Source organism: Homarus americanus, unplaced genomic scaffold (assembly GCF_018991925.1).
Source record: "Homarus americanus isolate GMGI-L3 unplaced genomic scaffold, GMGI_Hamer_2.0 scaffold57463, whole genome shotgun sequence".
Lineage (NCBI taxonomy): Eukaryota > Metazoa > Arthropoda > Malacostraca > Decapoda > Nephropidae > Homarus > Homarus americanus.
This window is the reverse complement of record NW_024719502.1, coordinates 197,976-215,127: the sequence shown is the minus strand read 5'-3', so window position 1 is coordinate 215,127 and position 17,152 is coordinate 197,976. Positions and strand designations below refer to the sequence as shown.

Here is a 17,152-nt window from a genome sequence, read left to right as displayed (position 1 = left end):
TTTCCAGGCGTGCTAGTGGTGTTTTAAAGGCTATTCTGACGTACCACTGCTGTCTTAAAGGCTATTTTGACGCACCAGTGCTGTTTTATAGGCTATTTTGACGCACCAGGGCTGTTTTATAGGCTATTCTGACGTACCACTGCTGTCTTAAAGGCTATTTTGACGCACCAGTGCTGTTTTATAGGCTATTTTGACGCACCAGGGCTGTTTTATAGGCTATTCTGACGCACCAGGGCTGTCTTAAAGGCTATTCTGACGTACCAATTGTGTTTTAACCCCCTAAGATGACCATCAGAGTCATAGTTGATAAGAAAGACACCTAACCTAACCTAAACTGTCCAGGTAGTATTAGGGCGTTTAATCAACAGGTGAATTAAGTTAGGGATGGCTCTTCTTCAGTTAATCCCTAATCTGTTCATGTACAATTTTATGCCACAGATGAATGGTATTACTGCTGGTGGTTATACTAATGCTATTGGACTTCTGGTAGCCAAGTGTTCGAGGGAGTGAGGGTGAAACTAATATTTTCTATTATTTTAACTTATGAAACGACGTTATTTTCACCGTGAATTAGGTTGAATTAGGTGAGGTAAGATGAAGTAAGATGAATTGAGGTTATACACTTAGGTTAGGTAATTATATAGTGAAGTGAATTAGATGAAGTAAGATGAAGTTAGAGGAGTTGAAGTTATGTAGTTAGGTTAGAGTAAGACAATTTTCCAATGAAGTGAAATGAAGTTTGGATTTGATTTAGTCTGCCCATAAATGTTCTCTAATCAATACGTTTTCTTTTTCAGGGGAAACTGTACCTATTTGACCGAGTTATCAAGCCCAACTCAACACAGGAGAAGGTGTATGATATCGTAGCTAAGGACATCGTTAAAGGTGAGTTTCCATTATACTCTTTTAAGTTATTTAAGTGTCAACAAAAGTCCACCATGAGTCAGAAGTTCAAGCATAAATATATCTTCTTTATTTTTATCTCCTGTCTGTGGTCCTTCAACTTGGTGAGACAGAGGAATGTATCTATTGTCTTTCCGTCTGTATATCTGTCCATATATCTGTCTATAAAAAGTTTTTAGAGTTTACTTAATATATTTATTGTGGCGCATATATTTTTAAATTCCTTGAAAAAAATTATGAGTAGTTCCCCCTCGCAAATGTTTTTTTCATCCGTTTTCTATCAATTGAAAGAAGATATACAACTATGAAGTCCTTTCCGATAGTATTAAATCCCGAATCATTGTACTGATTAATTAAAGATAGAATAATAATGTCAGGTGGGAAAATTAAATTGCATTGTTACTTTCGTTTGTGTGTGTGTGTGTGTGTGTGTGTGTGTGTGTGTGTGTGTGTGTGTGTGTGTGTGTGTAAATAATAATAACTAACGGTTTATTGAAAGAGCTTGGCAGCCAGAAGGCTGAAATTATACAGTTACATATTTGGGGAATGAGTTTCGAATTATAAATAATATACAAGTAACATAAGTGATACAAATAAGACATATAATAACTAGATGGGGAAAAGCTCAAACTACAGTGCATTTCAACATAGTGACAGTGCAAGGAGTAGTGTTTACTGGGAGTGAATACACTGGTCTATTACAAGTTATTGATAATTTTTACAATGGTTGGGACTGGACTGTTCTTATAGCGATCAGTTCGTGCACGTATGGGCTGGATGCGGTTGTGGTGTCGAACAGCAATTCTCGGGCTAGGGATCTCAGGTGGTAGTAGGAGCCGGTGTCGAGGATGGTGTGGAAGCTTCTTACCAAATTTGCAGATGAGGTCGTGGTGATGGTCAGTGAGAGTCGAAAGGGTCAGTGTGTTGAGCGCTTCTTGATATGTGGAGTAGGAAGGGGAGAGAATAATCTTGCATGCCCTCTTTTGCACTTTTTCTAGGTGTTTACGTTGTGGTGGCATTTAGGGAGGAAGACCAGGTGGGGAGGCATAGGTGAGCTTGGGAAGTATGAATGTTGTGTAAACACTGAGGAGCTCGGGTGCAGGAACTCCGAGGGACTTGAGTCGGCGGAGGAGGTGGAGACGAAACTGGAGGATTTGACAACTTCACTGACGTGTGGTTTCCAATTTAGTTTGTTGTCTATGGTGACGCCGAGGAGCTTCGTGGAATCTACAACCTGGAGTGTGTTCGGACCTAAAGTAATGGAAGGAGGTGGGACAATGTCGGAGGAGAGGTTGATGTGCATAACCATGGTCTTGGTATGGTTGATGGTGACATGGTTGTTGGTGGCTCAGTTTTGGAGATTGTTCAATAAATCCTGAAGGGCGGTATAGTTGGGGGCAGAATTGTTGACGCTGATCCCAATGGTGGAGTCGTCGACATATTTCCAGCGAGCGGGGGTTTCTCTTAGGGCATCATTGATGAGCATAAGGAAGCAGAGTGGTCCCATCTTGGTGCCTTGGGGGACGCCACAGGTGAGTGACTGAAAGGTGGAGACAGCCCCTTGGAAGCGTACAGCTTGGCGTCGGTCACTGTGTGTGTGTGTGTGTGTCCTTGACCTATTGTAGAGAGTAATTAATTCATATCTCACACCTATTGCTCATTACACTTCCTTTCACAGCGCACAGGACTCAGATACTGCTCAATACATGTCTCTCAGCAGCTCACAGGACCTAGAGACTATTAAAAAATCACATCTCTCAGTTCACAGGACCCAGGTGCTAAAACACTTCTCTCCCAGCTCACATAACTCACCTACTTCTCCCAGCTCACATAACTCACCTACTTCTCCCAGGTCACAAAATCTACTGTCGACCCGCCTCTCAGACACACACTCCAAGCCGAACACACAATACCCAGTCAGCTAGTTACCACTGTTATTTTAAGGTCTTTTTAACGCAATAACAAAGACTTTCAACTCAATCACACGGTATTTTAACTCAATCACAAGGTATTTTAACTCAATCACAAGGTATTTTAACTCAATCACATCCACATACACAATCTTAGCCGATCAAAGCTCCACAAAATTTCAGATTTTCAATAAATGGGAATCCTAGAATTTACCAAATCGAAGCACTGCGTTGGAGTTGATTTAGGCAGTCGATACCCGATTGTAGTGTGTGTGTGTGTGTGTGTGTGTGTGTGTGTGTGTGTGTGTGTGTGTGTGTGTGTGTGTGACCTTCCCTCGCCTCAATTTTAGGGCACGTTCGGATCAAATAGGACTGGAGTCTGATAGAATTGGGGCCTATTCAACCTGTAAGCCCTCCTCTCTCTCTCTCTCTCTCTCTCTCTCTCTCTCTCTCTCTCTCAGGAACACACTCCACCCCACATCAGTTAACGTGTAGTGTGCCATTGATCTGCTGTGGTGGTTACCCATTAATAATCACGTGCCAGGCATCCAACTGCACCTGCTGCCTCTCTTCCTCCTCCTCCTCTTCTTAGTTCTTCTTGCTCCTCTTCCTCCCCCTCCTCTTCTTCTTCTTTTTCCTCCTCCTTCTCCACTCACGGCTATTCTCTCGTATTCCTACTCTTCCTCCACTCATTCCCACAGCCGCACTTTCCTCTTCATCTCTTTCTTTCTCATTCGCTATCTATATCCCCCTTCTCTCCCCTTTTCCCTTCTCACATTCTCCCCTTCTCCTTTTTCTCTCTCTCTCTCTGTTCCCTCCTTCTTCCCTCCCGTTCTCCTCCTCCATCCCCCCCCTCCATCTCTTCTTTTCACTACCTTCTCCTCATTTCTTCTCTTTTTCTTTCTTTACCACCCTTCTCCCTCCTCTTCTTTCTCTACCTTCTCTTCCCTTCCTCGCTACCCCCATCTGTCTCTACCTCCCTTTCTACCTTCCTCCTCCTTCCTCTATCTACCCTCGTCTCTTTCTTATCCTTCCTCCCTTTTCTCCCCCCTCCATCTCTTCCCATTATCCAATCTGCTCCACTTCCCTCCGTGGTCGTCAGTGTAGCCCTTGTAAGCCATTGGTAAGTGGAGAGTGATGGCAGTCTTCCTGTGTAAAATAACTCTACTGTACAAGACGTTAACTGTGCAGGGCTAAAGTATCTTGTGTTGTACTGTACTGCTGAATGATGGTGGAACAACCCTTGGGTGGACCAGCATCCTGCCAGGGTGGTGGAGTAACCCACTAGCTGCTGAATGATGGTGGAACAACCCTTGGGTGGACCAGCATCCTGCCAGGATGGTGGAGTAACCCACTAGCTGCTGAATGATGGTGGAACAACCCTTGGGTGGACCAGCATCCTGCCAGGGTGGTGGAGTAACCCACTAGCTGCTGAATGATGGTGGAACAACCCTTGGGTGGACCAGCATCCTGCCAGAGTGGTGGAGTAACCCACTAGCTGCTGAATGATGGTGGAACAACCCTTGGGTGGACCAGCATCCTGCCAGGGTGGTGGAGTAACCCACTAGCTGCTGAATGATGGTGGAACAACCCTTGGGTGGACCAGCATCCTGCCAGGTGGTGGAGTAACCCACTAGCTGCTGAATGATGGTGGAACAACCCTTGGGTGGACCAGCATCCTGCCAGGGTGGTGGAGTAACCCACTAGCTGCTGAATGATGGTGGAACAACCCTTGGGTGGACCAGCATCCTGCCAGGGTGGTGGAGTAACCCACTAGCTGCTGAATGATGGTGGAACAACCCTTGGGTGGACCAGCATCCTGCCAGGGTGGTGGAGTAACCCACTAGCTGCTGTAGGTGTGGCAGCAACAAGACAATTTAAGCACAATTCCAAAATAAATAAATAACATTAATTTTGCTTTTCAATTCAATGTTATCAAAATATTTATGACCCATGAAATGTTGGAACATAGATTAATATTTTTAAAAGTTTTTCTTGTATATTTTAATTTATGGTAATCCGCTGTTCGCCATTATTGACAGTGACGTGGAATATGGAACTAAACTAATATTTTACGACACGGGAAATTAAGTTTGGTTAGGTTAGGTTAGGTTAGCTATCGTCATGGGTTATGGGGTAGATAGGGTGAAGAGTATGGGGGATGGGTGATGGGTGTGGGTAAGGGGTGATAGGCGTGGGAGAGGGATGAAGACTGTGGGAGATGTGTGGGGGAGAAGGTCACTGGAATGGGAGACTGGAAAGTGGGTCAGACTGCAGTGGGTGGTTGGGAGAGAGAGAGAGAGAGAGAGAGAGAGAGAGGACAGTTTGCAATAAACAAAAGAATCTGGTGAAGGGAGAGATAGCATGAGAGGAAGTATTTTGCAGCGTTCTAACCAGGGAGAGTGAGGGCAGGGAAGGGAGAGTTAGGACAGGGAAGGGTGGTTGAAGTCTACACGAATACCAGAATTAAAACAAACACTCCAATAAACCAGGGGAGGTGAAGGATGACAATAAAACGGGAAGAGGGAATAGAAAGAGAGAGAGTTATATATGTAAAATAAGTCAGATATGAAAGTAAATGGAATACAGGGAATATAGAAGAGGAAGGGATTGATATTTTTAATGAATATTGAAGAAGCAAACAGAGATTAATGATACTGATTCAAAGGAAAAGATAATGTAGATAAAAGTTGATAATAACTTAGAAGAATTGATGGATTTTTATTAGCAATTAGGATTAGGAAAGGTAAATAGATGGATAATTACAGGTAAGAACAGTTATATAAATAAACAGAATACATAATATTTTTTGAGACAGGTGACAGTAGTGATATAAACACATATATTATACATATATACTAAAATACACATTACAGTCGATACAGTGATAGATACAGAAATATACAGTAAAATGTTATATAGTTGATTTACCTTGGAAATATTTGTTCATTTTTTTTTGTAAGTTCATAATCCCACGTAAGCATAATGACATTTTGAGCATCCCTCCTCCAGGCTTCAGTGATGAGTGACCCTAATTTAGTTCATATTTTTGATCGAATGAGGACATTTTGGCACTGTGTGGGAGAGGTGGAAAGGGTAGGAGGGAGAGGGAAGTTCAGGAGGAGTGGGAGGGATGAGATAGGTGGATGAGGTAGGAAGGGAAGGGGGAAGGATAGATTAGGAGGGGTGGAAGGGATTAGGTTAGGTTACGTTTGGTGAAAGGAAAATTGAAATAAAATCTAATATACCACAAAGGGTAAGAAATACTACAGGAACATTAGTCATGATAAACTGAAAACCATTACCACCTCTCACACCGCTGGTCAATACGTGAGGACTTTGTGTGTCTCAGAGGCTAGTGTAGGCGACGCAGAGGGAGACCAGCCCTACTTGTTACAGTGTGAGCGCCTCTGGGAACCTCCACCACAGGCAAAGCAGATGATGGAAACTCACCCCAGGGAGGAAAACAGACGCTTAAACTCCGGTTCTCAAAGTATCTTATGTTCAAAGTTTATCTCATACTAACTGAGAGATATGAGAAACATCTCCAACTGCATCATTTAAAACTAGGAGACAAAAGTTGATATGCAGGAGAATGTGAAGATGGTGTTAAGGAGTAACTGGATCTTGCAAGACTCTATATCAGACATCTTGAGAGGAATGTGCTGTTACTGACAAGCTAATTGGTGCTGTAGAAGGGGACGGGGGAGGAGGTAGAGGAGGGGGGTGGGGGTAGAGGAGGAGGTGAGGGGGGTAGAGGAGGAGGGGATGGTGGGGGGCTTTATCGTGACGTTCACTGTATAACACTTCAAAGAACACACAGAATTAGATGTGTGAGAGGGAGGGGGGAAGGAGAGGAGAGGAGAAGAGAGGGAAAAAGAGGGCTGGGGAGAAGAAGAGGGGAAGAGAGGGAAGAAGAGGAGAGAAGAGGACAAGGACTACAACACTACACAAGGCGAACTTTTTAATATTACTTCTGTACCAGCAAGAAACGACACAGGAATCCCCAATGGTACCGTGTAACTCCAGCGGTGAAGATTGGTACAGCAGCAGCGTATTGCATTAGCTAACAGTACCAATGGATCGCGTGTACCTAACCTAACCTCCCTCACGCCCAGATTATTTCCATGTTTTCCACTGAATTTATTGCTACATTTTACAGGCTGTGAGGTGTCGTGAAGTGGGTGGTGGAGGTCGTGGTGGGTGGTGGGAGGTCGTAGTGGGTGGTAGGAGGTCGTGGGGAGGTCGTGTGGTGGTGGTAGGTGGGAGGTCGTAGTCGTAGTGGGTGGTAGGAGGTCGTAGGTCGGTGGGAGGTCGTAGTGGGTGGTGGGAGGTCGTAGTGGGTGGTGGGAGGTCGCGGGTGGTGGGAGTAGTGGGTGGTAGGAGGTCGTAGTGGGGGTGGGGAGGTCATGAGTGGGGGTGGGAGGTCGTAGTGAGGGTGGGAGGTCAGGTGGAGTGGGGTTACCAGGAATAACAATGAGAGAGACGAAGATGGTGTTCGAGGAAGCAGAACCAATATTAATGCTTGATGAGGAAGGGGAGGGAGAGAGAGGAGAGGGAGATAGAGGGGAGGAGATAGGAGGGGGAGGAGGGAAGGAGGAGGGGAGGTGAGGGAGAGACACCGAAGAGAGGGAGTCAAGAAAGAAGAGGAAGAAAAGAGGGAATGGAAGAAAGGAAAAGGAGAGTAAATAGGTAGACAAGGAGGGAGATTAATTCGAAAGGAGGGAAGGTAGAGAGATAAGGAAGAAGTAAGACAAAAAGGTAAGGAGGGAGGGCAAGAGGGAGGAAGTAAGGTAGAGGAGGGGGAAGAGAAGAAAGTTAGGGGGAAGGGAGGGAAAAGGCAAGGTGGAGGAGAGCGGGGAGAGGGAAGGTAGAGGAAGAAAGAAAGGGAGGAAGGAAGGAAGGAGGGAGGGAAGGAAGGAAGGAAGGAGGGAAGGAAGGAAGGAGGGAAGGAGATTACCATACACTGGAGGGTGAGGTGAGGTGAGGCGTGACAGCAACAGAAAATAATCCATACATAATGAGGCCCAAGAGAGAGAGAGAGAGAGAGAGAGAGAGAGAGAGAGAGAGAGAGAGAGAGAGAATATGTGGCCACAGTAAACGGGATATGAATATGTGACGCTTGACAGACAGACAGACAGATAGACAGAGAGACAGACAGACAGTGAGAATTAGGAAGAAGGCGAGGAATACCTGGATGAGTCAGGTAGTTTCCCAGGTGAGGTGTTTGTCTGAGAACCTGTCTGCTTCCCATACCTGTCTTACACACCTGCACCTTACACCTGTCTAACAGACTTGCATCTCACACCTGTCTAACACACCTGCACCTCAAAACCAACAAACTTGATTATTATATTAACTAACAAATCAACCAATTATTTACATACAGACTAACACTTCCTGGCAAACTTAAAATTTATATAAATTCTAAAAAAAAATCTGAAAAAATATTGTTAGCAGAGAGTTAGGTTAGGTTTGGTTAGGTTTGGTTAGGTTTGGTTAGGTTAGGTTAGGTTTGGTTAGGTTTGGTTAGGTTTGGTTAGGTTAGGTTTGGTTAGGTTAGGTTTTAGTGGCATTGATAAACAAAGGGGGAAGTGTCACTCGGTTATACTCAGATAAAAGTTGCCCTCTAAGCTGTGAAATATATGCCAAGTGTTGTGTGTGTGTGTGTGTGTGTGTGTGTGTGTGTGTGTGTGTGTGTGTGTGTGTGTGTGTGTTGCGCTGAAGTCTAAGTGTTAGGAAAAATATTTGAGTCAGTGAGTGGTGCTTTAACCACGCCTACCACAATTCTACCACAGTCACGCCACCCAAAACCACGCCTACCACAATTCTACCACAGTCACGCCACCCAAAACCACGCCTACCACAATTCTACCACAGTCACGCCACCCAAAACCACGCCTGCCACAATTCTACCACAGCCACGCCACCCAAACCACGCCTACCACAATCCTACCACCTAAAACCACACCTACCACTCCCTTACCACCTAAAACCACACCTACCACACTCCTACCACCTAAAACCACACCTACCACACCCTTTCACCTAAAACCACAACACCACCACTAAAACCACACCACACCCCTACCACCTAAAACCACACCTACCACCTCCTACCACCTAAAACCACACCTACCACCCTTACCACCTAAAACCACACCTACCACACCCCTACCACTCCCCTACCACCTAAAACCACCCCTACCACCTAAAACCACACCTACCACCTAAAACCACACCTACCACACCCACCACCTACCACACACTCCTACCACCTAAAACCACCCCTACCACCTCCACCACTCTAAAACCACCCCTACCACCTAAAACCACACCTACCACCTAAAACCACCCTACCACACCTCACCCCCTACACCCCGCCAATACTAAAGTCCAGACACTCTTGATGATTATACAGTTACCATGACAACGCGTCGAACAACACAACACACGCTATTCTACTCCTTAAGTTACCACCACCTAAGGGCGAGATTACATTACAACTATGAACTTCCTCCAAAACGCTAAAATTAAACCCGTGAAAACCATACCTTTTTGTGGTTTATTTATGCATATATTAAAACCTGAGGGTATAAGGTTGGTTTATAGTGAATTGTATATACCTTATAGACTGTTATAAAGGTAGGGTGTACTTATATAACAGGTTGACCTATACTGTAAGTTGACCTACATTTCAGGCTGACCTTATACACAGCTGGGGCGACGAGTCAGCTGCCTCCCTCCCTCCACATTTTATAGCCAGATGGTGTCATTAAGTCAACCAGCTGGCTCTAATAGCTATAATACTTGTATAAACTCGAAACATAACCAATTTTGCCATCTATCTTTTTTTTCATTTATTCTTTATTTACTTTATCATAACTTCTTAAATTTATCTGTGTTATTTATTTCATTAATTACAGTATTATTATTTTGTCATTTTTATAATAACATGTTAATTGAGTTGGGTAATTAATCCAGGTGTGTTAATGGTAATTAGTGTGTCATTATGGGTACGTAAATATGGGGTATTTTTATGCATATGGGGGGGGTTAAGGGGTATCAAATGCCCCTCTCTCTCTCTCTCTCTCTCTCTCTCTCTCTCTCTCTCTCTCTCTCTCTCTCTCTCTCTCTCTCTCTGACCTTCACTGAGGTTAAATGTCATATGTCAAGAAGATCCTCAAATATTTACGCCTAATTATAAAAGTTAATAATGAATACAGTTAAGCTTGGGCTGTGGGTCAATAATCTTCTATAATGTTGACTATGTTATTAGCTTACAGGCTTACCAACCTTGTTTTATTTTTAGTTGGGAGGGGAGGTTGGTAGTCCTGTAGGGGTTGTTGAGATGGTATGTTTATTGGAGAGGTTGGTACGGCTGTGGTGGAAATGTTGGTAAGACTGTGGTGAGAACGTAATGGAAAAGTTGGCAGCACTGTAGGTAGGGAAAATATTACGGGAAGATTAGCAACTCTTGAGATGTGAAGGTTGGTACTCCTGAAATAAAGATGTTGGCAACAGTGGGTCAGTATAAATAGAGGATAAAAGACACATTGGTAGCACTGTAGTGATGATATTAGTAGACTGTGATAATGATACATAGGGCAGTCTAATATTCGGAGAGGTTGGCAGCATTGTATTTGTTGAGTTTGGTAGACCTGGTTGGATGTAAATATAACAGCAGGTGGTGGTGGTCTTAGTCAGTACATTAACCCCTGGCTGGCTCGAGGGCTGGCTGGCTGACTGGCTGACTGACTGACTGACTGGCTGACTGGCTGGCTGGAATTATCACGTCTCTCGTCTCAAATGCCTGCACACCATCAGCACAAACCTCCTTCTCTTTACTGCTTGACTCCTAACCTAACTTAATCTAACCTAACCTGGTGATGTTGTTATTATTATCACACTAAATATCGTATATAATCCCTTCAAGTTATCATTCACGTTAAGTCTTCAGGATAGCGTGATAACTACCCCTCGTGAATAATGAATGACTCGTTATCCGGGTGAGGGACTGCATAGTGTATTATATCAAGGTAATTCCACCGTTATTTCCATCGGTAATTACATTTTCATTCAACATCTTATCAAATAATTACTATGTACTGTACTGTAATTCCAATGGTGAGGTGGGCGAGTGGATACAGTGACTCAGTCCTTGTCCTAGGTGTCTCAGGTTCGCTATTAATGTTAACCTTAGTTTACCCAGCTGTCAATGTGTACCTGACTTTACAGTTTGGTTAGGTTAGGTTAGGTTACGTTACGTTAGGTTAGGTTTGTGAGTTGAGTAAAGATAGGTGAGGAAGACAGAGTGAGCAAGACGGAGTGAGGAAGACGGAGTGAGGAAGACGGAGTGAGGAAGACGGAGTGAGAAAGACAAGAAGAGGAGGATCAATTAGTGTGGTCTAGCGGCACCACCAACACCATTATCTACGCCACATTCTTCTCCACGTTGTTGTGAAGTGCATCATGACTCACACCTCTCTGAACCACCGCGTCATTATAACACAGCACAGCACAACACAGCACAGCACAACACAGCACAGCACAACACAACACAGCACAACACAACACAGCACAACACAACACAACACAACACAGCACAACACAACACAACACAACACAACACAACACAACACAACACAACACAGCACAACACAACACAACACAACACAACACAACACAACACAACACAACTTACAACAACAGCACAGCACAACACACAGCACACAACACAACACAACAACAGCAACAACCACACAGCACAACACAACACAACACAACACAACACAACACAGCACAACACACACACAACACAGCACAGCACAACACAACACAACACAGCACAACTAACACAGTACAACACACAGCACAACACAACACAACACAACACAACACAGCACAACACTTTACCTACGCCACTATACGCAAGAACACCACTACGCCTTTATCCCAGATCCTCAGACATAAGACAGACAAAGACAGACATAAGAGAAGACATAAAAACAGAAGAATAACGAGACAAGGTAAACAGAGAGGGTAAACAAGACGAGGTGGAGGAAAACAAAAAAATACGTAAACGAACAGGAGAGAGAGAGAGAGAGGATGTTAAGATAAAATTAAATCTCTCTCTCTCTCTCTCTCTCTCTCAACACATACAAAGAGTTCAGTAACGACAGTAAAGCCGGGAATCTAGTCTCATAAAACACGATCAGATGCCAATCAGGTCATAACAAGGCGCTGGAAGAAGATCAGTGCTCAGCTTATCAGTGAATCAGAGTGTCAATTCTTTCTTTCGGGAGGAAGAGGAGAAGAGGAAGAATATAAGGAGTAGGAAGAGGAAGGGGTGGAGGAGAAGGAAGAGGAGGAGGAGAAGGAGGACTGTGAAGGGGAGAAGAGGAGGAGGAGTGGAAGAGAAGGGGGAGGAAGTGGGGTGGTGGTAGAGGAGAGGGAAGGAGGAGTGGTAGAGGAGGGGGGGGTGATAATGAAAGATGGTGGGGAGGAACAGGAGGAGGAGAAGGGACAAGGGACTATTTTCATCTGGGTTTAACTGGGGTTTGCCTCAGGACCGAATCAGCGGCACTTTGGATTAGGGGGGGAGGGGGAGGGGGAGCAAGTAAAGTTAAAAGAAGAAGGAGGAGGAGGAGGAGGAGGAGGAAGAAGTTGATGATGTAGAAGTGGAGAAAGAAGAATGAGGAAGAAGAAGAAGACGAAGAAGAAAATGAAGAAGAAGAAGAAGAAGACGAAGAAGAAGGAGAAGAAAGAAGAAGAAGAAGAAGAAGAAGAAGAAGAATCGAAACAAAACAAGAAAACAACAACCTTGGAAAAAAAAAACGAAAGAAAAACGACCTTCAAAAAAAAAAAAAATTACATCAAACTTTTTTCTTTTCATTCGTTTTTTTCCTTCCCAAGTCAACATGAAGTTAGTGAAAGCGAAAGAAAAAAGCTCTAAAATGAAGAAAAAATTGAAAGAAGAAAGAAGAAAGATCATGAAGGAAGTCTTTGCTTTAAAGTCTCTGGTGAAATATAGTTCTAAAGACAACATTTATCCTCTTTTACGGTCCAAATTTTCTTGAAAGTTTGTTCGTGTTGAGAGCAAGGCGAGGAGGAGGAGGAGAAGAGGAGGAGGAGGAGGACAGAAGGAAGAGGAGGACAGAAGGAAGAGGAGGAGGAGGAAGAGGAAGAGAAGAAGAGGAGGAGGAGTTACATTTTAATATGGAAAAATCACTGAAGGAGGAAGAGGAGGAAGAGGGAAAGTAAGAGAAAAAGGGGGAAAGGAGGAAAAGGAAGAGAGGAAGAGAAAAAGAGAAAGAGGGACACTGGAGGAAGAGGAGGAGAAAGAGGAAGAGAAAAAAGAAGAGGACTTAAGTATGCGTGACAATATCGTAACTTTTGTCTAAACCTGATTTATTTTCCTCTCTCTCTCTCTCTCTCTCTCAGACATACACATAGGGCACTGGAGATGGTTGATGACGTGTTGAGTTGATGACGTGTTGAGTTGATGACGTGTTGAGTTGAAGAAGGTAATGACGTATTTAGTGACGTGGGCGATGACGTATTAAGTGACGAAGGTGATGACGTGGAAGTTATACCAACACAAACAACAACAACAACTACCCACACCATTACACCTACACCACTTTAACAGGATGTGGCTGTCCATTGGCTCGTGAATATTAATGATTTCCGTTGAGTAGGTAAACCACTTTAGCTGACTCTATCGCTATCCTCTATGTTCATCATAGTATATCCTGCACCGTCTATCATGACACACACACACACTCTCTCTCTCTCTCTCTCTCTCTCTCTCTCTCTCTCTCTCTCTCTCTCTCTCTCTCTCTCTATTCCTCCCTCCGTCCCCAGGCCAAAAAAACCCGTCATTTAAATTAACTTTTACCTAAAAATACTCAACACAAGTCCACTGAGAGATTAAGCGTCATTGGCTGATATATTAAAGTGATGTACATCCATTAAAGATTAAGCTGTGACCGTCGCTGAAGGGTAATGGAAAACTCATCATGGCAAACGTTTGAAAATCCTGGGGGAAAAAAAAATCCGTCAGTGGAAACTCGCTCAAAGAGGTATGTGAGTTGTAGTTGGCCAATGAGAAACCTCGGTGTAATTGACTAAGCCAATCAGAACTTCGATATTCATGAAACTCGTATGTTATAATCATAGGGATAGCAGTTGACCAATGATATATCTCTGTGTAATTGCTTAGCCAATCAGGACTTCGATAATTCATGAAACTCTTACATTATAATCAAAGGGACAGCAGTTGACCAATAGCGCATCTTTAGGGTTATTTGTTCACCCAATCAGAATCGATCTTCTTCAGGAACGCCAAATTTGCTGTGAGTTTCATGATATTTTTGCTGTTGAAATTAATGGAAGTAACACAGGTTAATAGCTAAGTCGTTTTCGTATGCAAATGTGATATAAATGACCCAGGTAGACGTCATCACATATCCATCCAGGAAGAAAATATCACTTTCATGGCCTTTTGAGAATCAGACTCGAGAAAATCAGTAAATCAGGAAGTTTTTTCTCATCATCTGTGTAGTTCTTTTAACCTCTTCCACTGACACACATCTCCTCCAGGCGTTCTTTCTTACCTGTGTGTTACCTGGATGTGATCATTAAGGCAGGCGATGCAGGAAGGTAATCTCCGGCAGGTGATAAGGTCATGTGGAAGTTATCTCCTTATTTGTATATTTTTGTATACATTGGTTATCATTTCACGCTACATATTCATCACTATAACACTAGACTTAAGTTCTATATATACACCTGTACCCTTTACACACCTTTCCACATTCACCTATATACAGCCTTCCCTTCCACAAACATATATAGTTCCCTCCTCCCCTTCCACACACGTACCCCCCCCCTCCCCCCCCCACACACCCAATAAACAAAAATTCGTTTCTTTCCATAAATTAATTAACCACCTGCCTTTAACAATATACACCTGTCCATGTTGTTCATATTCTCCTAATTTTAATGACTAACGAGGCTTACACATTCTCTTTCTCGTGTTTGTGTTCTGCCACTCAGAGACAAGATAGGAGTCACCGTGTTTGATGATCTTAATTGCTTAGTAATAAAAAGTTTTCCCTTGATCTTAGAAATGCTCACGAGATTATTATTGAAGACTTGGTTCTCTGGTTATATATTTGACTTGTTGGTGTTTGATATATGTGGGTGGGTGGTGTGGGTGGTGCGGGTAGGTGGGTGGGTGTCTAGCAGGTAGGGCAGTTGAACCTTCTGCTGCGTTGTGTACTCACTGTAATACTCACCACCATCACTACTACCACCACCATCACTACTACCATCACTACCACTACCACCACCACCACCACCACCACCACCTTTCAGATATGCAAATGTGTTGAGGAGCGACTGTGGCAGATTGAAGTTTGGCCTCCTTGACGTGGATGGAATTTCTCTTTGAAGATAACTTATGATTCTCAGATAGGAGGGTCTGTCTGTCTGTCTGTCTGTCTGTCTGTCTGTCTGTCTGTCTGTCTCTCTTTCTCTCTGTCTGTCTGTTTCTGTCTCTCTATTTGTCTGTCTCTGTCTCTTAGATTAGGTTAGGTTAGGTTAGGTTAGGTTTAGGTTAGGTTAGAGACTATCCACCTGGTTATCCATCTCATTTCTTCCTTTTCCTCTCCTCTTTCTCATCGACCTTCCTTCCCTATCCACTTCCTCCCTTCTTTATCCACTTCCTCCCTTCTTTATCCACTTCATCCCTTCTTTATCCACTTCCTCCCTTCCGACGCTCTCAGGTAATGAGTCAGGAGTAATTAGTGCCGGTGATGTGAGGGGGAGATGGAAGGTGAGGGGGAAGGGTGGGTGAGGAGGGGTAAGGGGGGTGGAGGAAGAAGGTAGGAGAGGAAGGTGGGTAAAGAGGGGAAGAAGGAGGGTAAGGGGGAGGTGGAGGGTAAGGGGGAAGGTGGAGGAGGAGGGTAAGTGGAAATAGGGCAGGGGGATGGGGAGGAAGGGTTTAGTAACCATTCAAAGAACCTGTTAGTTACCTTTCTCTCACTACCCTCCTCCTCCTCCCCCCACTTCCTATCTGCCTCTCCCCTATCTCTCCTCACGCCTTTTCTCCTTGGATTACTATCATCTTCCTTTTTCCTCTTCCTCTCATTCCCCTTCCTTCCTCTCTTCCCTACTTCCCCCCCCCCTCTCCCCTCCTCCCTCCTCTCCCTTCCCCTACTTCCCCCTCCTCCCTCTCCGTCTCTCCCGTATTCTACTCCCTCACCTCTTCTTATCTCCCTCCTCCTTATCCTGTTATCCCATCCCTGTCTTCCTCTACTTCCTCCTCCTCGTCCTCCTCGGTCTACATGTCTCACCACCATTAATGTCTAAAGGCAATTACCTAGTTACTTGGTTGCGTTAGTCAGCTCAATGAACGTCTTTCTTGATTGAATGACCCGAATTTTCTTGTTAGTTAAAGATGATTGGTGGTGATGGAGGTGGTGATGGTGGTGGTGATGGTGGTGATGATGGTGGTGGTGATGGTGGTGATGATGGTGGTGGTTGTTTTAGTGGTGGTGTAAGTAGTGATGATGATGGTGGCTGTGGTGGTAGATTAGGTTACGTTACGTTGAGGGAAGACCAAAAATAAAATATAGAACAATAATCAAAGAAAATTTAATCAACAATACAAAAAAAAAATTATAATAAAAACAAATAATACAACACAAATAAACTAAAACTGAACTCAAAGAAAATAATAAAAAAAAAAAACGGATAAAAAAGTTTAGAAGTGAAGCTTAAAAATCAACTTCAGAGAGAAATGTAAAACACGAATTAAATATTGAAATTCTTCTTGTCTCTCGGGATGGGGAGGAACCCTTGTACTCACGCCAGGTAATGATTGGTAAATTTGGATGATATTTAGGTTAGGTTAGGTTAGGTTAGGTTAGGTTAGGTTAGTTTGTATTTAAGGGAAAACTGCAGTGGGAAAAAAATAACCATTCCAAGACTTGTAAAATTATATGATCTATGAAATTTAAAGGTGGAAAAAAAGTTGAATTTTCTTTTAAGTTTAACGATGATCTAATCATATACGGGGTGTGGTGGAGAAGTGGATACAACACTCGCCTTCATTACTGAGGGTTATTGGTTTGACCCCCCAGAGCACTCCTAGTCCACCCTGCTTTAAATATGTAGTTAAGCTTTACGGTTGATTGCAGTGTCGGTACCTTCCTTGTGTACTGAAGGGTTAGTACCGAAGGTTTAGTATACCGTGTAATGTAGCCACTGTCCCGAGAAGGCCATCGAGACTCACTGATTTACCTCTATCTTTTCTTTTCAGTCATTAATTA

At 43.7% G+C, this 17,152-nt stretch overlaps 1 protein-coding gene across 7 annotated transcripts in view; it reads left to right on the top strand.

Annotated features, from left to right (window-relative positions):
* The first annotated feature begins 769 nt into the window (after nucleotides 1-769).
* Nucleotides 770-17,152, top strand: part of LOC121860083 (kinesin heavy chain-like) — a 49,950-nt gene continuing 33,567 nt past the window's right edge. For all 7 annotated transcript variants that reach the window (XM_042357108.1, XM_042357107.1, XM_042357103.1 and 4 more), the window contains exon 1: nucleotides 770-885. The gene's annotated coding sequence lies outside the window, so the exon portion shown is untranslated. The remainder of the gene's footprint in view (nucleotides 886-17,152) is intronic.